The 24,695-nt window shown below is 40.7% G+C and overlaps 1 pseudogene across 1 annotated transcript; it reads left to right on the top strand.

Annotated features, from left to right (window-relative positions):
* The first annotated feature begins 2,812 nt into the window (after positions 1–2,812).
* Positions 2,813–22,905, top strand: LOC309664174 (eukaryotic translation initiation factor 2 subunit 1 pseudogene; annotated as a pseudogene). The gene has a single exon. The product of its transcript is annotated as a eukaryotic translation initiation factor 2 subunit 1 pseudogene (transcript).
* Positions 22,906–24,695: the final 1,790 nt, after the last annotated feature.

Genomic DNA, 24,695 nt, shown 5'->3' with positions numbered 1-24,695 from the left:
GATACAACCACTATGGAGAACAGTATGAGGTTTCCTTAAAAAACTAAAAATAGAACTACCATATGACCCAGCAATCCCACTACTGGGCATATACCCTGAGAAAACCATAATTTAAAAAGACACACGTACCACAATGTTCATTGCAGCACTATTCACAATAGCCAGGACATGGAAGCAACCTAAATGTCCATTGACAGATGAATGGATAAAGAAGATGTGGCACACATATACAATGGAATATCACTCAGACATAAAAAGAAACGAAACTGAGTTGTTTGCAGTGAGGTGGATGGACCTAGAGTCTGTCATACAGAGTGAAGTAAGTCAGAAAGAGAAAATCAAATACCGTATGCTAACGCATATGCATGTAATATAAAAAAAAATGGTACTGATGAACCTAGTGGCAGGGCAGGAATAAAGACATAGACATAGAAAATGGACTTGAGGACATGGCGGGGGAGGGGGAAGCTGGGGCGATGTGAGAGAGTAGCATCAACATATATACACTACCAAATGTAAAATAGATAGCTAGTGGGAAGCAGCTGCATAGCACAGGGAGATCAGCTCGGTGCTTTGTGACCACCTAGAGGGGTGGGATAGGGAGGGTAGGAGGGAGGCTCAAGAGGGAGGGCATATGGGGATATATGTATGCATATGGCTGATTTGCTTTGTTGTGCAACAGAAACTAACACACCATTGTGAAGCAATTATACGCCAATAAAGATGTATTTAAAAAAATATAAGAACTAAGGTTAACTTAAAGAATAAGTTGAAGATAAGAAATGGAAATTAAAACAACTAATTATACAGTAAAAAAAAAACAAAACAGAGAGATAGTGCCTTAAAAAACCTTTACATTTCCACTTCTGGGCATGATAGAATAACTGATACCAGACTAACCTTCCTACAGTAAACAACTAGAAAACTGGACAAAATTTGTAAAACAACTATTTCTAGACACCATACAATTGGCAGCACAGGATTGTAACTCCTGAAAGAAGGAAAACAAGTGAGTTGAATCCAATGATTACCCCAGCTTTCTACCTGGAGATATTTACCAGACATTGACTCAAGGAGGAAGAATCCAAGCAGAGCACAGCAGTCTCAATAAGCTGAGGTTACAAAGGTCAGCGTTCAGGAGTGCCAAAGTGGCTAGAACTTGTATGGAGCACCAGAAAGGAATGAGGTGCCTAGATAAATTGCTCCATAAATCTTCATGGGAGGGGCTTCCCTGGTGGCGCAGTGGTTGAGAATCTGCCTGCTAATGCAGGGGACACGGGTTCGAGCCCTGGTCTGGGAAGATCCCACATGCCGCGGAGCAACTGGGCCCGTGAGCCACGGCTACTGAGCCTGCGTGTCTGGAGCCTGTGCTCCGCAACAGGAGAGGCCGCGATAGTGAAGAGGCCCGCGCACCGTGATGAAGAGTGGCCCCCGCTTGCCGCAACTGGAGAAAGCCCTCGCACAGAAACGAAGACCCAACACAGCCAAAAATAAATATAAAAATAAATAAATAAAATAAGACCTGGTGCAACCAAATAAATAAATAAAATAAATAAATATTAAAAAAAAAAAAAAGGTGATTTGAACATAGAAAACAAACTTATAAAAAAAAAAAAAAAAAAAATCTTCATGGGAATCACCTTGAATATTCAGTCAAATAATAAGCTGTGTATTTATAGGATGAGAACATACAAGAGCAACCACTATAGGAAGAAAACTTATGTGGAGCTGTAAGTTGAACAATCACCAGAACTTTCATAGTGTTAAGAAACCTTTCGGTCTGAGCAATCAAAGTGGAGAAACCTCACTGAACACTCAGGGCATTCATCAGAATCCACAGAAGGCTACACCTTAGGAAAGGTAGAGTGAAGGCTACCTGAAGTGTCAAAATGCTTTAAAAGGATCAAGATCTAGAACTAAAGTAATTGCTTTCCAGAATAAAATCCAATGCTGATTAAAGGAAGGCAACAAAACCCAGACACTCAACAATGTAGTCATCACATTGTCTAGACTCCAATAAACATGATTATACATACTCAATACCATTATTCACTAGATAAATGAAAATCCAAACTGCAATGAGATACCACTCCACACCCACTAGAATGGCCATAATAAAAAAAATATGGAAAAAAACAAGTATTGGTAAAGATGTAAAGAAATTCTCACATTGCTTTTCAATAAATTAAACCTAGAATTACTATATGACCCTGCAATCCCATTCCTAGATATATACACAAAAGGATTGAAAACATGTGTTCAAACAAAAACTTGACATGAATGTTCATAGCAACACTACTCAAAATAGCCAAAAGGTGGGAACAACCCAAATGTCCATCAACTCATAAATGGATAAACAAACTGTGGTATGTCCATCCAATGGAATATTATTCAGCCAAAAAAGGAATGAATTACTGACATGAATTACAACATGACAACTTGAAAACACTGTACTAAGTATAAGAAGACAGATACAAAAGATCATATATTGCACGATTTCATTTATATGAAATATTCAGAATAGGTAAATCCATAGAGACAGAAAGCAGATTAGTGGTGACTAGGGGGTGGTGGAAGGAAGGAATCAGGAATGACTGCTTAATGGGTACGGGTTCCCTTTTGGGGTGAAAACATGTTCTGGAACTAGATAGAGGTGATGGTTGCACAACACTGTGAATATACTTAACGCTACTGAATTGTAAATTTTTTAATGGTTAAATTGTAAATTTCATGTCATGTATATTTTACCACAATTTTTAAAAATTATTAAGAAGTAGGAAAATTCATGTGTGTGTGTGTGTGTGTGTGTGTGTGTGTGTGTTTTCTTGTTTGGCACTTCTGTTATAAAACAAGGAAAAAAATCAGCCAACAGAAATAAACCCAGGAATAAAAGAGGTGATGGGATAAGCAGACAAGGACTTTAAAACAGTGATTATAACCATGTTAAATTATTGTATTACTTATCTGTTGCTGTGTAACAAATTAACCCAAAATTTAGCAATGTAAATAGCAAAAATATATTGTATTATCTCACATTTTCCAAAAATGAGAAATTCAGTAGTACATTAGCTCGTGGTTCTAGCTAAGACCCTAACAATTCCTTAAGCATTTAATATGACAAATTTTGCAGTAAATATAAAAGACAATAAAATACAAAGGGCAGTAAAAGTCAACATGGTAAGTACAGTAATAAAATGGCAAATGTGGCAGTAAATATAAAAGATCTTTTCTGGTTTTTTAATTTCTCTCAAAGATAAATGGAAGAATTCTTTGGTTGTGACAGACGAAGTCCCCTCCCCTCTGCAGAAACAACTATGAAACGTAAATATGAACATAGTGCTGAGACCTTTATCCTAAGACAGAACCCAGTGGACCCAGACAGGCAAGAAAGACAGAAAGCTTATGTGTCACATCTTACAGGAAACACAAAAATCACTAGGTAAGGCTTGCCTGGTTATGTCATAATCTTGAATAATCTCAGGAGAAAAGCAGTAGAGTTCACGTAAAAAGCTTAGACGAGACCCAACTTAGCACACACTGGGGAAAAAAATGAAGTTCAAACCAAACAGTGCTGGTATATGAATTTATTTTTAGGACTTGTTCGCAAATCAAAATTCTCTATTAGATTGCCAAGGAAAAAGTGAAATATCTGTCCCGATGGAGTTAAACATGGAGCAAAATTCTAAAATTCTCCATCTATCCGCTCTTACATGGCATCAAACTGATGTGCTTCCCGCCAGTTGGGATGCTCCCAGCGCCTGATAACCAACAGGCATTTGAGAGCTGTGGGAAGTCCTTCCAGACAGCTTTCTTAGACAATGTAATTAAGCTTCTTGTTTCCATGAGTACCAAATTATTTGTTTTAAAAAGATTTCCTATGACCTCACATGTTTTTAAATTTGGGGACTTCATGTCTTATTTAGAAAGTCAGCACAGGGACTTCCCTGGTGGTCTGGTGGTGAAGAATCTGCCTTCCAATGCAGGGGATGCAGGTTCAATCCCTGGTAGGGGAACTAAGATCCCACATGCCGCGGGGCAACTAAACCTGCGTGCCACAACTACTGATCCCACGCGCCTCAACTAGAGAGCCCATGCATCGCAACAAAGAGCCCACACAAAAGATCCTTCATGCCGCAACGAAGACCTGACGCAGACAAAGAAATAAAAATTAAATTAAAGAAAAAAGTCAGCACAGCCCCTGTCTGAGCAAAGTAACATGATATGACAGGATAACTGGGCATGTAGTTCACCCCAGTCATGCTCGGACCAGGAAATTGCAGAACTACATGAATCCTCACCATGAGCGTGGAACAAAGGAGGTGTGTGAAGGGGATTGTGGGAATATCAAGGCAGAACAATGTCCCCTTCTACCAAGTGAAACAAATTAAGATGTAAAAATTCAGTGATGCTAGATTTTGACATCATTAATGAATGGGGTTAATCTCTTCTGCTCTTTGGGGTTTCAGCATGGCTAAAACCTCCTGTTTTCTTTGGGATTTAGATTAATTTAACAAACCTCTCCAGCACCGGTCCCCAGCCCTTGATGTACACTGGAGTTACTGGGGAGCTTAAAAAACTACTCATGCCTGGGTCCCACTCCCAGAAATTCCGATTTAATTGGCCTAGAGTGCTGCCCAGGCATCCACTTATTGTAAAGCTCCCTGCTAATTCTAACAGGCAGCAAAGTTTGAGAACAGGGTCTCTACTGCTTTGTTAGTGAAAGTGTGGGCTGAGGGCCTGGGAGCTCATTAGAAAGGCAAATCTTAGGCACCATCCAGATCTACAGAATCAGAATCTCCACTTTAATAAAATCCCCAGCTAACTCGTATGCATATTCAGTTTGAGAAAGGATGCTCTAGTTCTCTGTATCCTCCTTCTATTCCACAGAGCAATAGTTCTTGTCCTGGCTATACATTAGAATCATCTGGAGAGCCTTTAAAAAGTACTGATGCCTAGTCCTCCCTCCAGAGATTCCGTTAGAGTGTGGCCCAGGCATGTTTTTTATTTTTATTTTTTAAATCTCCCTAAGGAATTTAAATATAAACTGAAGGCTGAGAGCCACTGCTATAGAAAGATAGTTTTCTTCTATTAATTTAACAGCCTTTGGTATAAGGCTGTTTATTTCTGTTAAAAATTTAGGGTCCCTGGGAGCAATAACACTTTGTTCTATTTTTCTACATTGGTTGTCAAATGTTAATGTGCAAAGGCAACAATTGAGTTGCTTATTAAAATGCAGATTACCTATAACAAAAAAGAAGCAGATTCACAGATATAGAGAACAAACTAGTGTTTACCAGTAGGAGGAGGGAAGTGGGGAAGAGCAAGATAGGGGTAGGTGATTAAAAGGTACAAACTATTAGGTATAAAATAAGCTACAAGGATATATTGTACAACACAGGAAATACAGCCAATATTTTACAATAACTATAAATGAAGTATAACTTAAAAATTGTGAATCACTATATTGTACACCTGTAACTTATATAATATTGTACAGCAACTATACTTCAATTTTTAAAAATCTTATCAAAATGCAGATTCCCAGTGTCTCACCTTCAGAGAGCTTCCTTTGGTAAGTCTGGAATGGGGCCCAGAATCTACATTTTTTATAAGCCCCATTGGAAATTCTGGCGTGTATGGTCCTTGTATCACATTTTGGAAATCACTGCTAGCTTGTGACAGAGGAATCTGAGTGTAGACTTTGATGGGGATAGGGGGAGAAAGAAGGGCATGTAAGGGCCCAGAGTACAGGGGGAGGGAGCAGAAAGAAGTGATGTAGGCAAAGCAAAATATGGAGCTCCTTAATTCTCAGGAACAAGCAGTAAAGATCAAGCTCTGCTGTACCAGGCTACTTCCGGTCCAATCAACTCCAAGTTGCCCGAGGAGCAGCAGCTTGCCTAACCTGAGTGAGCGCCATCATGGGAGCCCCAAGACAGGGAGACCGGTTAGGCTCTTAATTGCTGCTTCCAAGCGTTCCCAAAGTTTTCCCTTTCCCTTCCTGACCCACCAGATTAAGAATTAGAAGAAATAGAATTTACTCTGGAACCTGAAAGAACACTATACAAAACCCCAAATCCATCAATGTACCTTGCCCTACAGAAGTGTGGGAACAACCATACACGGAATTTTTGTAAATCAACTGATATTTTGAATCACTACCCAACATCACTAATAATCAGGGAAATGCAAATCAAAACCGTAATGAGCTACCACCTCATACCTGTTAGGATGGCTATTATTAAAAGACAAGAAACAAGTATTGGTGAGGATGTGGGGAAAAGGGAACCCTCACACACAGTTAGTGGCAATGTAAATTGGTAAATTTTCCTATGGAAAATAGGAAGGAGGTTCCTCAAACAATTAGAAATAGAACTATCACATGATCTCACTGCCATCCCACTGCCGAATATATATATCCAAAGGAAACGAAATCAGTACCTTGAAGAAATATCTGCATTCCCGTGTTCACTGCAGCATTATTCACAATGACTAAAATATGGAAACAACCTGTGTCCATTGATAAAGAAAGAAAGAAAATGTGGTATATATATGCATACACACACCACAACGGAATATTATTCAGCCATAAAAATGGGAAATCCTACCATCTGAGACAATATGGATAAACCTGGAGAATGTCAGGCGAAGTGATATAAGCCAGACACAGAAAGATGAATACTGTATATATCTATGATCTCACTTTTACATGGAATCTAAAAAAGTCAACTCATAGAAGCAGAGGTTAGAATGGAGATTCTAACCAGGGGCTGGAGGGTGGGAGATATGGAGAGACCCTGGTCAAAGGGTATAAACTTCCAGTTATAAGATGAGTAAGTTCTGGAGATCTAATGTACAGCATGGTGACTGTAGTAAATAATAGTATGTATTCAAAAGTTGCTGAAAGCAAATCTTAAGTGTTCTCACCACGCACACACACACACACACACACATGCACACACACACACACAAAGATAACTACATGAGTTGATGTGTTACTTAGCTTGATTGTTGCAATCATCTCACAATGTATCACCTTGTACACCTTAAATATATATAATTTTTATTCATCAATTATAACTTAATAAAGCTAGAGGAGAAACACTATAGCAGGGAAAAGGGGCTTGCAATTTAAATGAATCCCCTGATAATTTCTGCATTTCTGACTTTCTTAATAAAGGAGGACGTATTGACTGTTGATAGAGTCATCAGTGGATTAAATGAGAAAATGCATTTAAAACATTAGGACCAGGACTTCCCTGGCGGTCCAGTGGTTAAGACTCCGAGCTACCCCTGCAGGGGGTGCAGGTTTGAACTCTAGTGAAGAGAACTAAGGTCCTGCACGCTGTGCAGCGTAGCCAAACAAATTTTAAAATAAAACATTAGCACAGTCCCTGGCACATAGTAATATTCAAAAAATGTTAGATATTATTTTTCCTGTGATGATGGAATTTGTATAACCTATACTTCAGAAGACCTATCTATACCTTCCCACCTCAGGGTCATAACCAGTCCTGGGGGCCTTAACGAGATTTATGTCTATTATACAAGAGCTTGCAGATGGACATGTTCTTCAGGCAAAGTCACAACCTGTCAGTGACTGACCAAATGCTAACCCCCTAGAGAAGGTCAGATTGAGCAGAACAGGGAAATCCAGCCCACAGTCTCCACTGGTAAGGAGCAGTTGTGGTTCTTTTTTCCCTAACAAATCCATTCATAAACCATTTGGTCTCATTCAGTGCAGGTTTACTAGGTAAAGACAGGTTTAAATCTCATCTAATCTCTCATGGTTATTAGTTCCACTTTACTGATGGGAAAAGGTCTAGAAAGTGACAAAGCAACCACTAAGAGCTGGGTCTGTCTGTATCCCTAGCACAGGTTGTAACCACTCTGTACATTCCCCTCCCTCAGGAACTACTGTCCCAATAAACGTTCACTTTGTCACACTACCAAAATAAGCAAAGGCAAGTTGTTTGTAAGATGTTGCTCAGCCATGCTACATAAGACCTCAACCACCTGAAATGATCCCAAATGACAGAATGTAAGCTCTCTCTCTTAAAAACCAGATTCCATACAAGAAGTTGGAAAGATATTGGCTATTCACATGAGCCTAATTTACCTCTTTGTTTGTGAAGTGACATTCTTAACGACGAATCGGGATGTCGGGCAGATCCAAAAGCCAGTCACTTACCCACTGGAGGCCTCCACGGAGAGTCTGAGCCCCTGCTCTACAAGCTGAACTCACACCTGAGCCCTGCCACCCCGCGTGCCTGGCTGTGGACTCGGCTCCACAGACTTTGCCGCAGTGTGTCCTCTATGAAGGGTACGCGGCTACAATGTGATCTGATACATGTTCGCATTGTAAAATGGTCACCACTGTCAAGTTCAGCAACACATGCACCACCTCACAGTTACCATTGTGTGCATGCGTGCTCGTGTATGTGTGTGTGTGGTAAGAACACTTAAGATCTACTCTCTTAGAGAAGTGTAACTATACAAGACAGTATTTTTCTTTATAAATTTATTTATTTATTTATTTTTGGCTGTGTTGGGTCCTCGTTGCTGTGCACGGGCTTTCTCTAGTTGCGGCGAGCGGGGCCTACTCTTCATTGCGGTGCGCGGGCTTCTCATTGCCGTGGCTTTTCTTCATTGCGGAGCACGGGCTCTAGGTGTGCAGGCTTCAGTAGTTCCTGCATGCAGGCTCAGTAGTTGTGGCGCACGGGCTTAGTTGCTCCGCGGCATGTGGGATCTTCCCAGCCCAGGGCCCGAACCCGTGTCCCCTGCATTGGCAGGCAGATTCTCAACCACTGTGCCACCAGGGAAGTCCCAACAAGACAGTATTTTTAACTACAGTCACCATGAGGTACATTAGATCCCCAGAACTTATTCCCCTTATAACTGGAAGTTCATACCCTTTGACCAGCCTCTCCTCATCTCCCCCACCCCGAGGCCCTGGCAACCACCCTTCTAGTCTCTGCTTCTGCTTCTGGGAGTAGACTTTTTTAGACTCCACCTAAGAGTGAGCTCACCTGGTCCCTCCCTTCCTTCTTAGTCCAAGGGCTCCATCTGTATTGTCTGGCAGACCCAGGTTTCAGGTTGGAGGCCCCATTACACTTGCTGTCCCAGCGGGTGTTCTCAGATGCCAGGGGCTGACATTTGGTGGGGATTTACATTCAGAGTAGGACCACAAGATGACAGCAGCAGGGCGAGGTAACCCAGCCCACGATTGTCTGGAGCACTTAAGGAAATGAAATCTCAGCAGGTTTCCGATTTTCCTCTTAATTAGCTTCCTCCATTCCCTTAGGCGTTTATTCCCTTAGCAGGATTCTACACCATAAACTTTCCTTTGTCCCGGCTGAAGGGTGTTAAGTAAATACCTGGCAGCCACTGCCAGCAGCTTTAGAGGACTTTCTGCAGCCCACAGCAGGCCCCCTGGCCTGACAGCTTCTGCTAATGCTAACCGGAGCGCATGGATCACACTTTCAGTCCGGAGAAGAGATTTCAACAGTGCTGCTCAGCCTGCCAGACCTCCTGCCAAAGGAGTCCTAGCGTCTCCTGCGAAGAGCTTCTGTCATGTGCATTTATTCCTGGCAAGTCTCCCAAAGGGGCAGCAGGTGTTTATTTTATACACATTAAAGGACTTGCTTTCCCGTATCTCCAGGTGTTCTGAGATGGAGAGGTCAAAGGACAAACAGAATAAACCCATAACTATAATAACATTAATTCCATTTGAAACAGATTAAAGCAACTCAAATTACGGATCCAATGGAGCCAATGTTAATTCTACAGATAAATGTTATAAATCTAGAAACAAAACAGACTCACAGATATAGAGAACAGACTTGTGGTTGCCAAGGGGGAGGGGAGTGGGGGAGGGATGGATTGGGAGTTTGGGATTAGCAGATGCAAACTATTATACATAGGATGGATAAATAAGATGGTCCTACTGTATAGCATAGGGAACTATATTCAATACTCTGTGATAAACCATAATGGAAAAGAATATGAAAAAGAATATATATATAAATAACTGAATCACTTTGCTGTACAGCAGAAATTAACACAACATTGCAAATCAACTATACGTCAATAAAATAAATGTTATAAATCTCATCACCACCAGATTAGTTAAAATCACACATCATGTGAAAATGACACTGACATCTGGTGACCTGTAGGGTCTCTGATTCTGCCACAACAGCTGTTCCCTCTCCTGAACCTTGACGGCTCCACTGGTCTGTCCAGCATGATCATTACGTTAATTTTTTAAAGAAGAAAGTGGCAAAAGTTAAGAGAGAGAAGAGAATCGGGGAGAGAAGGGACATCTTTCTACTTCTATATTAGAAAACCTGAATCTTTATTTCTATGGCTGAATTATGCTTCCAGGTAAAATGCTGCTAGATAATGTAATGCAGAATGTTGCAGTTGAAACGTTTATCTTTGCTTCCTTTCGTTGGATGAAGATAAAAATTCATTCATTTGTTCATTTATTCAACAGGTACTGGGGTTGTAGTTTAGAGAACGAAGGGTTGATTTATTATTCCACCTAGACAAAGGGACATCCCAGGACTGTTCTGAACAAAATGGGAGGTAAGATCACCCTAATTATTGAGCACTTTCTATATACCTTGTGTAAAAACAGAAAATGTCTGTGGGGGGTGGGTGGAGGATCTGTTTTCATTCCTAAACCCAAAATCAGTGCTAACGCCCACCTGCTCTCAAAATATCTGAAAATGTTGGTAAAACCTATTGGTTCTTTCAGGTAAAATAAAAATGTGTGCTCAGGTCATCCAACCACTGATTTTTCTGGCTTGGAACAATTCTCTCTACCCAAATAGGATCCAGGTTCTTCCCTGTATTTATGAGAAAAGGTTGAATTTGAATAGATAATTCTGTTTTTATTTGCATTAATATATGATGAACAGGTCCCTGAGACCTAATCGTACCAAAAAAAATTTGTTCTCTTTCGAAAATGAGGAAATCACTGAATCACCACTCAAGGGAACATTACACAGATGGTGAAGATCTATTTTAAATAGTCAAGCAGGACAAAATACAAAAAAATACACATATGTGTGTAAATACAAATATGTATAGATAGATAGGTAGGTGGATATAGTTTTAGAAAGACTTGAGCATAGTTGGTGTTAACTCATGTTTTCACAGAACAGTATTTAAGGTTTAGAAATAAATTTTGCCCACATTATCACAGTTGATTCTCACAACAATTGGCTTAGATAGCCCCATTTTACAGTCAAGGAAATTAACTACTACAGATAGACACAGACTGGCACTTGAAGCTTTTACGCCGACCCCACTGATCTTCTTACAATAAAACAATAGCTAATTATAGATGTTTAAGGGATAATGTTTATAAAAAAGAGTCCCTATACCTCCATCAGATTTGAAACTTTTCAAAGCACTTTCACATTTGTTTATTCAATATACTTAAAGGGACTACTATGCAGCACACACTGACTAGATGCCAGAGGCACAGAGGTGAATAAAACTCTCCCTTGTTATAAGGAACTGGACGTCTAATGTATAAGACAGATAAGGAAACTGGTCCAGTTCAGTAGATCAGTGAAATGAAGGATGGGCACAATATGCCATGAGCCACAGAAAAGAGCACCAAGTCCAAGTTCTGGGGACCAAAGAAGGCATTCCACTGGCGTAATGCTTGCAAGAGAAGTAGGAGTTTGCTTATGCACATGAGCTCATGACCTCAAGTTGGGGAACATCAGGCTACATTAAAGCAACACAAGTTATCTGTAAACAGTTGTAGGAAAAGATGTGTTTCAGGATAGAATGTTGGATAAGTAGCCAGGCCCAGGATGGGAGCCTGGAATGCTGGGCTAAGGAAGTTGAAATGAGTCTATAGGTTTAGGATGCCAAGGAAAGGAGAAAGAGGTGAGACAGGAGACAGGGAGACACCTGGGGAAGCAAATGCAATAGGCTTGGGGAAAGATGGTTGGGATCTAAATTTAAGAGGAGGAGGAGGAAAGCATAACCAGGAAATGTATTTAAGATGTAGAGTTAGTAGGATTGGGGGTCTAAATGTGGGAGATAAGGGGTGAGAAGAAAGCAAGTGTAACTCTAAGTTCTTTAAGTAAGTTTCATGAACCAGGACGGGGCATGTAGAAGATGAGCAGCATTTCTGAGGGACACCAGTAAGCTCACTTTTTTGGGAGTTTGGGATTAGCAGATGCAAACTATTGTATATAGAATGGACAAACAACAAGGTCCTACTGTATAGCACAGGGAACTATCTTCAATATCCTGTAATAAATCATAATGGAAAATAATATGAAAAAGAATGTATATATATGTATAACTGAATCACTTTGCTGTACAGCAGAAATTTAATACAACAGTATAAACCAACTATACTTCAATAAAATAAATTTTTAAAAAGAAGTTCACTTTTGTACATATTGAGTATAAGTGCCCTATAGAGCAGTGAAGTGGCAAGACCTAGAGAGAACTGGCAATCAACTCCTGAAGCTCAGGGGAAAATTCTAGGTGGTAGATATAGATTTGAGACTCTAGTGTGAGGCCAAAGGTGAGGCAAAAAAAAAAAAAAAAAAAAAAGAAGGCCATTCACTGGACAGGGGAGAAGAAGAACACTTCAGCTGGGGAGACGGGAAAGGATTTTTAAATAGTAGAAGGCTGTTATCCTGTTTTGTTTTATTATAGAGCTAATTAGTTGGAAATATGTGTTTTAATCAAACAATATGTAGCAAAAAAAAAAAAAATTCCCCCTCACCTTGTTTTATTAGGAAATATACGTGTACCTCCACAGTCTTTTCCCTTAATAAATGGACTTTGAATCATATATAAGGAAAAACAAGATTAAAGGAAGCTTTTCTTCCATGATGCCAAATGGATGAATGTGCGGTGACCTTTCATAGGGGGAGTTGCACTAGGGAGAAGGGGACATAGTTCTAGAAGCCCCAGAGCACTGACCTCCAACGTTTCTGCCAGTTCCAGCACCATTTCATTCAGCCTCTCCACGTACTCGTATCTAAACAAATACTTTCAACCTCCACCCACCCATGTTCTCATCCCTTTCAAATATCAGATGTAGAGGTCCCCATGGCCAGTAATAATGCCAAAGAATGACTGAAATCTCTCTCTAGCCCTGGGAAACAGGCCATGTAATAAGAAAGAGGGAGGTAACTTCGTTAAGTGTCCCACAGTGAAGTCACTTTTGGCTCCGTTCTGATTGTCCAAATGGCCTGAGCAATTGGATCCCATCATCTCAAGAAACGGCTTCCTACAGTGTGAATATGGTTCTGACCTTTATGACCTTGGATCATACTGTGGGCAGAATTGTCCCCTACCCTAAATTCATATGTTGAAGTCCTAACCCCCAGAACCTCAGAATATAATTAAATTTGGAGATACGGTCTTTAAAGGGTGATTAAGTTAATGAGGTCTTTTGGGTGGGTCATAATCCAATATGACTGGTGTCCTTAGAAGAAGAGGAGATTTGGACACAGATGCACAGAGAAGGCCAAGTAAGGGCACAGCAGGAAGGCAGCCATCTGCAAGCCAGGGAGAGAGGCCTCAGTAGAAAACCAAACCTGCTGCTACCTTGATCTTGGACTTCCAGCCTTCAGAACTGTGAGAAGATATATTTCTGTTGTTTAAGCCACCTAGTCTGTGGCACTTTATTATGCAGCCCTAGCAAACCAATACAGACACTTATTAAACATGGCATAAAATATGTGCCGGGATTTCCCAAAATGAAGTTAAATGGGAAAAAAAAATCAGGCTTGTTTTGCAATTGAGGGTATTGATGACACATAACTGTATTTTGTAAAATCTGTTCATCTATTTACACATTCTATAGAAGTCTAACCATCCAGGAGAGAAGCTAGTGTGTGGTTACTTGAATTTTATATCATCTTTGCTACAGAATTTACTGATGAATAGGGTTGCATGAAATTACATCCATTCTATGGCTCAGATGTACCACAAGATACAGTGTACTGACAGTTCTGGTTGTACTCTGATGCTTTTGCAAATATGTTCCTATAAAAGGGTTTCATCTTCAAGGAATTCATGGAAAAGACTCTGACAAGTACAGGTTTCTGGTAACTGATTGTACTGCTGAACTGAATGAATAAGCATTTTCAGAACTCTAATGAAAAACTGATGGAACTCATAAAAGTGCTAACAAAAGATCAAGATGAAAAAAAAATTAATTACATGGGACTGAGTGAACTGATGAGGATGATTATAATTTTTGTGACTTTCTGTTTGAATTAAAAAAAAAAAATCCCACAAGGACTCAGAGGCAAAGAATATACAAATTAATTTTCACTGCAAAGTAAAGGAGCTGTTACAGTGGAGGATTACTGGACTGAATGTATTATGACATAGTATGAGTGTGTTTCGTGTTTGGTAATTGCAATCATTGTTGCTTTTGTTGTGGTCATCCATTTACAATGCTTGGTGTCAGTGTATTTATCTCTTGTAAAAATAAAATACAGTGTGTGTGTGAAAAAAGAAAGAAAGAAAGAAAGAAAGAAAGAAAGAAAGGAAGGAAGGAAGGAAGGAAGGAAGAAAGGAAGGAAGGAAGGAAGGAAGGAAGGAAGGAAGGAAGAAAGAAAGAAAGAAAGGAAGAAAGAAAGAAAGAAAGGAAAGAAAGAAAGAAAGATACAGTGTACTGCTTTAGACAGATTGGATTGAGTTGATTCTGCAAAACTCTTAATATTTGAAACACAAAACTCTAAATATCATACAATATTTCCAAAGCAGAAAGAAAAAAGTGTGGATAGTATCTCTGCTTGTGTATCAAGTTATATTTTCCCCTCACCTTTCCCTGTTTGATTTGTCACCAAGTCTTTTGAAATAGCCCTCACATCTGTCTTCCCACCCAGACTGACTGTCACTGCCTTCATTCAAATCCTTATAACTTCTGGCACATCCTATTAGCCACTGAACTAAACCTTTCAAAGGGAATAAAATGCTGTTGATGGGGATGTAAACTGGTGCGGCCACTATGGAAAATGGTATGGAGGTTCCTCAAAAAGCTAAAAAAAAAAGTTTTCATATGATCCAGCAATCCCACTCCTGGGCATATACCCAGACAAAACTACAATTCAAAAAGATACATGTACTCCTATGTTCATAGCAGCACTATTTCCAATAGCCAAGTCATGGAAACAACCAAAATGTTTGTCGATAGATGAATGGATAAAGAAGATGTGAGATAGATATATATCTATATCTATATATCTATATGTATATGTATATATAAAAAACGGAATATTACTCAGCCATAAAAAAGAATGAAATAATGCCATTTGCGCAACACGGATGGACCTAGAGATTATCATACTAAGCGAAGTAAGTCAGAAAGAGAAAGACAAATACCATATGATATCACATATATGGGAAGCAGCTGCATTGCACGGTGAGATCAGCTTGGTGCTTTGTGACCATCTAGAGGGTGGGATAGGGAGGGAGACACAAGAGGGAGGGGCATATGGGGATATATGTATACATATAGCTGATTCACTTTGTTATACAGCAGAAACTAACACAACATTGTAAAGCAATTATACCCATAAAGATGTTAAAAAATAATAAAATAAAAATAAAATACAATACAAATGAACATATCTATGAAACAGAAACAGACTCACAGACATAGAGAACAGACTTGTGGCTGCTAAGGGGGAGGGGGTGGGGGAGGAAAGGATTGGAAGTTTGGGATTAGCAGAGGCAAACTAATATATATAGGATGGATAAACAACAAGGTCCTATCGTATAGCACAGGGAACTATATTCAATAGCCTGTGATAAACCATAATGTAAAAGTATATGAAAAAGAATATATATATGTATAACTGATCCACTTTGCTGTACAGTAGAAATTAGCACATTGTAAATCAATTATACTTCAATAAAATTTTTAAAAATAAAATTTTAATTAATTTTTTTAAGGGAGTGAAATGCTGGGGAATGGTTAAGGAGCACGGCCACTGGAGTTAGAGTTCCAGCTCCACCTAATTGTGTGACCTGACCCAAATCTAAGCCTCAACTATTCATGATTAAAATAGAGGTAATTAGTAACAGTACTCTCCTCATAGCACTGTTAGAGAATTAAGTGAAATAAGTAAAAAGCATCTGGCATAGTGCATAGTAAAATACTGAGAAAATATGGGGTGTACTATGATTAATCTTTTGGAATCCATCACCCTACAACGTTTTGTCATGCTCTCTTATGCAGAATTTCTTTATGCAGAAATTCCAAGATTTTCTCATGCTGAGATTTCTTATCATCTATAATATGAAAACAATAGGCCTGTTGAATGTTCTGTTTCAGACAGCACAGGCTTCTCCTGCCCAAGTCTCCGCAGTGAAGGGCCCCACGCTCCCTGTTTGAAAATCCCAGTCCTAACTGACATTTCCCAAGTCCCCACTAAAATCCCTTCTCCGTACTACCCTCTGCTCCAACTTCTTTTTCCAAAGCACCAAACTCATCTTAACAATCCTTCAGTGGCCTATTCTGGTTCAGGAGATGAAGCCCAAACACTATGACATGGCCCACAGCACTTTGGTCAAGATGCCTCAGCCTCCAAATTCTCATCCCCAGCCACGAGGCCCAGCCCACAGCCTGGCAAATGGCAGGAGCTCAGCAAATGTTTGTTTGATGAGAAGAGAACCAGAAAAACTCACACCACAGGCTCGAAGGCTTGCTTCTCCTCCATCTGCATCCGTGTGTTGTATTGTTTCCTCGGGGGCTGCCATAACAAATGACCACAAATTGGTTCTCTCACAGATCTGAGGTCCAGAAGTCTGAAACCAAGGTGCTGGCAGAGCCATGCTCCCTCTACAAATTCTATGGGAGTATCCTTCCTTGCCTCTTTCAGCTTCTGGTGGCTCCTGGTGTTCCTGGGCTTGTGGCTGCATCACTCTCATCTCTGCGTCCATCTTCACGTGGCCTTCTTCCCTGTGTCTGTTCTGTGTTTGTGTGTCAAATTTCCCTCTCTCTTATAAGGACACTAGTCATTGGACCCAGGACCCACTCTAAAACCAGGACGACATCATTTTGAGCTCTTGAACATAATATCAATAATATCTGCAAAGCCCCTAGTTCCAATAAAGTCACATTTGCAAGTACCTGGGGTTAAGAGTTGGACATATCATTTTGAGGAACATAATTCAACCCACTACAACTTTCAAGGGTTAGGGAGGTCGAGGAGTGAGGTGTGACTGGAACACAGAGAGCTCTGACCATGTTCAGGAAGGAAATGGGATGTTCATTTGCAGTTCAAAGATCAAAGCTATCTGGGTACTAAGTATGCCATCTGGCAAGATCTCCTGAACCAGCCCAGGGGAGCAGGGGAGCAATGTTTTCTGCCCAGCTGTTTTGTTTCAGATCCACATGTTAATGGTTTGGGTTTTTGTTTTGGAACTGTGAAAGATTATTTATTAATAAGACAAATTAGAGGAAAGAAAAAAATCACATAAATCCCTACATTCTCACATCTTTTTTCCCCATATTTAGGTTTTAGTTTGGGTTTTTATAATAGGTAATTTAAAATTAAACCTGCACATAACTTAGAGTTTATAAGGTTTGTTATAAAAAGGAAAATAGATCACAAAACAAAAACAAAAATAGCAATTCATAGCTCCCTCCCATCTCCTGCTAGTCAAAGACAACCACTCTCAAATCTTTCAGCTGATTCTTTAAGCATCTACTTCCATATATTCAGTACCATGCTTATAGTAATTGTTCTTGCTTTGTCAGCTTCAGATGTTATTTATCAGCTGGCTGGTGCCTTGGCCTAGATGGCTCTTCATCTCTCCCCCACTTCCACCATCACCACCACCACTACCACACACACACCACGCACACACTCACCCACGCACATATACACACACAATCACACACTTCCTATTGCCTTGTACTTTTGACATGCTTGTATATTAATTTTAGTTAGATCAATAGTCAGTGTTTACATTATCCACAGTTGAGCCCAGAAGTATGCCGTTTTTTGCTTTGTTTTCTATATATTTATCACTAATACATTTTCAAATTTTTCTGCATTGTCTAAATCTCCTCTCAATATTCTATTAATGCTTCTTTTGGAGCCCTGACTTGTTTTCACTGGTTCAGTTGCTTCCTGTGCCTGCCACACACCTGCCGTCCTGGGCTCTCCCCTGGCCCTCACCTGGAGGATTCCCTTCACCCCTGTCTCCCACAGGATCTCCTGTTTCCCAGGCCCCCATCTTCCATTTGTTTACTCTCGTTGTGACGGAGCACTTCCTCCAGTACCTTCCTAAGAAAGGATGTCGATTCCTAGAGACCCTGAAGTTCTGAAAATATCTTCAGTCTATTTCATATTTAATTGATGTGCTGACTGGGAATAAAATTCTAAGTCAAAAATAATTCTTTCAGAATTTGTAAGAAATTGCTCCACTGATTTCTAACTTTCTCAGTTGCTACTGAAAAATCCACAATCATTCTCTGCCAACATCTTCTCCCAACCACCCACCTCTACCTCCAAGCTTATAAGATGTTCTCTTTGTCCCCATGGTTCTGTAATTTCATGAGGATGTAAGGACCAGCCAGAAGCAGGAAACCAACCATACTCCCAGGTGGACATTTTTAAGACTTTTAAATAAAGGAACTAGTCACATAGGCCATGATGAAAAGAACCAGGGATTTGCAGACACTTTGGGACCAGCAAGTACAGAAAGCTCACAGCACCCTTTGATGTGAGGGGCCAGGGAAGAAGAAAGAAATATCTGTAACAGATTCTGTTGCGTGCAGCAGCTCTAGACAAAGGATTGCCCAAGGGAACTGTAGCAACAGCAAGAGTAGCCACTTTTAGGACTATGTATGATCTTGTCATAGCTGGGGTCATCTGGTCGTGATGAGAGGAAAACCACATTTTTGTCCTCACTCACGTGGTCTCCCCAGTGGCTGCTTGGTGCTTGCTGGCTGTATACTGGCCTCTGGCTTATCAGACACTCCTTCCTATATTTATATGTAACAAAGGCTTTCTTTTTGCTGAGGAAGAGGGTGTGCATTAGCTGTGGACACAGGAAGGAGATTAGTTGGTAGAACTTAGTCCTTGCAATTTAGTTGGATAGTCCAGCGGTCCAGCAGGGATGAAGTACAGCTCTTGGCCCACTCCCCCAGGGCCCTGCGCAAAGGCCAGTTTGGGCAGGAAAGAAATAGACAATGGGATGCTGAGGAGAGTCGACGGCTGCTGTGGGCGGATCAAGTCTGAGCTCTCTGATTGAAGAGCATGGCGCGGGACACCAGTGGGGAATTCACACACACACCCCACAATGCCGGGTCTAATTTGTAGATTTTATCAGCACAAATTTCCTGAGGTGGAAGATGTGGTGATGGTGAAGGTAAGGTCCATTGCTGAAATGGGCGCTTATGTCAGCTTGCTGGAATACAACAACATCGAAAGCATGACTCTTCTGAGTGAGTTGTCCAGAAGGCGTATCCATTCTATAAACAAACTCATCCAAATTGGCAGGAATGAATGTGTGGTTGTCATTAGAGAGGACAAAGAAAAAGGATGCATTGATTTTTCAAAAAGAAGAGTTTCTCCGAGGAAGCAATCAAATGTGAAGATAAATTTACCAAATCCAAAACTGTTTACAGCATTCTTCGTCATGTGCTGAGGTCTTAGAATACACCAGGGACGAACAGCTGGAAAGCCTGTTCCAGAGGACTGCTTGGGTCTTCGATGACAAGTACAAGAGACCCGGATATGGTGCCTATGATGCATTTAAGCACGCAGTCTCAGAGCCATCTATTTTGGATAGCTTAGATTTGAATGAAGATGAACGGGAAGTACTCATTAACAATATTAACAGGCATTTAACCCCACAAGCTGTCAAAATTCGAGCAGACAGTGAAGTGGCTTGTTATGGTTATGAAGGCATCAATGCCGTAAAAGCAGCCCTGAGAGCAGGTTTGAATTGTTCTACAGAAACCATGCCATCAAGATTAATCTAATAGCTCCTCCTCGGTATGTAATGACTACAACCACCCTGGAGAGAACAGAAGGCCTCTCTGTCCTCAACCAAGCTATGGCTGTCATAAAAGAAAAGATTGAGGAAAAGAGGGGCGTCTTCAGTGTTCAAATGGAGCCCAAAGTGGTCACAGATACAGATGAGACTGAACTTGCAAGGCAGCTGGAGAGGCTTGAGAGAGAAAATGCAGAAGTGGATGGAAATTATAATGTGGAAGAAACGGAAGCCAAAGCTGAAGATTAACTTTGTGGGCAACAGAGTCCAGTTTAAGGAACACAAAGCAGCCTTCCTGGCTGTTAACCCTAGACTTGAAAGTCTTCCAGTATTGAAAGCTTCAAAGTTGAGTATTTTTTATTTCGAAGTATTTAAATGTTCCGACAGACCAAAATGTGAAATGCCCTCCTAAATGTCAGCTGTTTTCACACAGTAGCTCTAACATCTTGAGCATTTTTTAAGGGAGTGGCCTAATTTCACTAGAGACAAATCTTTAAGAACAGTCATAAAATGGGGCGTGTGATTTCCATTTCTGATGTCTCCAGATTGGCACCCCTTGTAGTTCAGTGCCTCCACGAGATTTACCAGGGGCACCCAAAGCAAATAGTCCTAACCTTTCTATATAAAATGTATCAAGCAAACATTAAATAAATTTCTGGGATAGATATAAAAAAAAAAAAGAAAGAAATAGACAATGGGACTTGTATCTGGAAGGTCTTAAAGGCTCTTTTAAGTAGGACACAAATGGGCAAGCCATGAAGGAAAACATTCTTCAAAGGACCCAGGATGGGCCAAGGTAAGTCCTGATAGAGCCTCCGCAAGCCCCTATAGAAAGAGCTTGGTATGAGCTAAAGAAAGGTACCCCTTCTATGGAGACAAGAGAAAAAGATGCCCTCTCTGGGCAGATCTAGCCCTGTGGGAATACAGTTTGGTGAGCAGAACAGGGCTGGGTGCCAGTCCCCATTCACTCCTGGGGTCAGGTGCCTTTGTCAAATAGGCAAACTTTATAATTATGTAAAGTGACCCTGGGTCCTCTTTTAGAGATTAAATATGACACATTTGTCAGGGTATGGACCATGACCAATAGGGCATGGTGACGCCAGGAAAAGAGAGGTCTATTGTCACCATCCCAGAGCTGACTCAGAGTGAAATAATAAATTTTTGGAATCTAAAAATGCAGAGATGAATAATAACCAACTTATCAGACCCAAGAAAGGTGAATCATAAACCAGCAAGAGGGAATGCCAAGATGTTATCAGAATTACACCACAAACAGAATTCCCAGGACACCACCAGAATTCCACCCAGTCTCCCCATTCCCTATTATGTCCTTTACTTTGAAACAAGCTTCACTTACGATCATAAGAGTGTTGTTCTCCCAGTGAGGCCAGACGCCTGAAAAGGACCCTGCTAGCTTTCTGGAGCAGTACCTACAGAGCTGACTGTAAGGATACAGGAAACCCACAGCTCCCTCGGATATCTTGAGAAAGGGTGGGATGGAGGAGTTCTGGGCAGAACAGATAGAGGGATGGATTGGTAATCCCCAAATGGGGCTGCAGAAGCTACAAAGTCTTGGGTGGGAGAGTTTCAAGGCAAAGTAATGTCTGGCGACCCTTGTTACCCCGGTTTTCAGAAACATTGGAACGTGTTCCGTTATGCTTCCTTGGAAGCTTGTGGCCGTAGGGACTTCGGCACACCACCAGTCCACGCCTCTTGCTGCTCCTGCCCCATCCTCCCAGGCCCTGAAAGAAAGGTTTTATAAGGAGCTCACTTTCCCATTCTGGACAGTTTAGCTCAGCTAGGAATAAAGAATACTCAGAACAGTAGGTCATAAGTCTAGGTTCTGTGGGCGGCCCCCACTGTGGCATTGCATTTAACATCTTGTTGCAGCTCCACAAGGACACTGGGGAAATCGCCAAGAACTTGAAGACCTTGACCTTCCCCAGTAATGCACATTGGAATCCCAGAGACCCATTCAGGAAGATCATAGGTCAAAACCATTTTCGTAATGATACTAAGGTATCATGCCTTTTTCACTGCACTGACATTTAAACTGATGGTACAGAAGCAATGGTAGGTAAAACTGCTGGTGTAAATCAAGGCAGGGACACCAAAAAGTCCAAGTAGACTAGTATTTCTTTACTGCCACATATTCACAAGGGGAAAAGCCAGTTTCACTTTAAAATGTCTTTGATAAAGCAGTAAAAAGTATTAATTTCATTAACTCTTGATTCTTTTTTAATATTCTGGGTGATGAATTTGGCAGTATGCATTAAGTTTGATGCATTCCAAGGTAACTGTCTCCAAGAAAAGCACTTGTGCAATTTTGTGTTTCAAGAACTAGCTACTTTTTTTTTTTCTCCACAGAACATGATTTTCACTTGAAAAATTAGCAGAAAGACAAATGTTCTTATTCAGATTTGGGTGTTTGACTGACATCTTTGTGAAAATTAAAAAAGCAAATCACGAAAAACAACTGACAGTACTTGTTGGCAATTACAAAATTTGAGCTTTGAAGCAACAATTACAATTTTGGAAAATTTGTGCCTGTACCTTGAACTTGACAGCTTCCCAGTACTTAAAGACTTGACTATCTTTAAGTTACTTACATTGTTTTTTCTGAGATTGGTGTTGATGTGAATAGTTGGGATGCTTTGATGTTGTATAATAAAATGTGTCAACATTTGAAAGATCTATACAAATTGGTGAAGCAATATTGTAAAGTCATGAATGGGTAAAAGATCCATTTAAAGTGCAAAACAGACCAGTATGTTCTTCATGTACCTGAGTATGAAAGTTATTTGATATAGTTTCAGATTTCACATTGTAACTAACCTTTAAGAAACTACCACTTATATTTGTTGTAGTATCAAAGAAGAATAAAATTTTCTGAAATGACTACTAAAACACTCCTCCCTTTTCCAACTACTTATCTGTGTAAGGCTAGTTCGTCCTCACATACTTCAAGCAAAAGAGCCTATCACAGCAGAGTTCATGCAGAAGCATATGTGAGAATCCAGCTGCTTCTATTAAGCCAGACGTTAGGAAATTTGCAAAAATGTAAAAAATTCCTCTCTTCTCACTAATTTTTTTGTCTTGGAAAATATAGTTATTTTAATTAAAATATGTTACTTATCTTAACACGTACCAGCTTTATTATTTTAAATGAATTAGTAAATATTTAAAAATTTTAAATATGGCTAGTTTTCATTAAAATGTACTATATATGTTAATATATAATACTATGTTAATATGTAATAGGTTTATTACAGTTATTTTTAAATGACTTAAATAATAAATAAAATTTTCTTACTTCTATTTTCTAAATATGGTAAATTTGGGCTTCCCTGGTGGCGCAGTGGTTGAGAATCTGCCTGCTAATGCAGGGGACGCGGGTTCGAGCCCTGGTCTGGGAAGATCCCACATGCCGCAGAGCAACTAGGCCCGTGAGCCACAATTACTGAGCCTGCGCGTCTGGAGCCTGTGCTCCGCAACAAGAGAGGCCGCGATAGTGAGAGGCCCGCGCACCACGATGAAGAGTGGCCCCCGCTCGCCGCAACTAGAGAAAGCCCTCGCACAGAAACGAAGACCCAACATAGCCATAAATAAATAAATAAATACAAATTTTAAAATAAATAAATAAATATGGTAAATTTGCCCATAGAAACAAAAGCTCGTTGGGGTCCTCAATAATATTTCAGAGTCTGAAGAAGCCATGAGACCAAAAAATATGAGAAACCCTACCCTCGAGTATGATCCAAGGCAGCGTGGTTGAGGCTTATGCACTGGACAGGTTCATGGAAGAGGGCAGAGAAGCAGTAAAAGTGACTTCCTTAATCAAAGCCAACCTGGAAGTTACTATTCCTGCTCACATCCTATTGGTCAACACTCAGTCTCACGGGCATGCCCAGCTGCCAGAGGCTGGGAAACGTAGTCTCCACCTGGGCAGCCGAAAGTGAAGAATGAGAGTTCTCTGCCTTACTCCTAAATCTGGACTTTGTTGGCATTAAAAAATAGAATTCTCTGAGCTGGTTTAAAGGTAGTCGTGTTACAGGGACTTCCCTGGTGGCGCAGTGGTTAAGAATTCATCTGCCAATGCAGGGGACACGGGTTGAAGCCCTGGTCCGGGAAGATCCCACATGCCGCGGAGCAACTAAGCCCGTGCGCCACACTACTGAGCCTGCGCTCTAGAGGCCAAGAGCCACAACTACTGAAGCCCACGTGCCACAACTACTGAAGCCCGCATGCCTAGAGCCTGTGCTCTGCAACAAGAGAGGCCACCACAATGAGAAGCCCGCGCACCGTAACGAAGAGCAGCCCCCGCTCGACGCAACTAGAGAAAGCCCACGTGCAGCAATGAAGACCCAACACAGCCAAAAATAAATAAATAAATTTATAAAAATTAAAAATACAGGCAGTCGTGTTACAGTGGCCAGCACTGCGTCGGCTGAGGCTCATGTGGACAACGTTTGGGCAATACAGAAGCTAATAGTTTGCAATCCTGTGATTCAATTGGCTCAGCTAAGGCTGGCTCAGAACGTGGCATTTACAGTGTGCACAAGAGTATATAACACCTGGACCTGAGGCTGGCCAAGCAGACAAGAACAAGTAGATATAAACACTGATACTATGCAGTCAAAACCACTCAGTCTCCCATGATCCACCAGGGCTCATGTATTGTAACA

Source organism: Balaenoptera physalus (assembly GCF_965194825.1).
Source record: "Balaenoptera physalus genome assembly, chromosome: 7".
In the NCBI taxonomy this organism is placed as follows: domain Eukaryota; kingdom Metazoa; phylum Chordata; class Mammalia; order Artiodactyla; family Balaenopteridae; genus Balaenoptera; species Balaenoptera physalus.
This window is presented reverse-complemented; position numbering and strand designations above follow the sequence as displayed.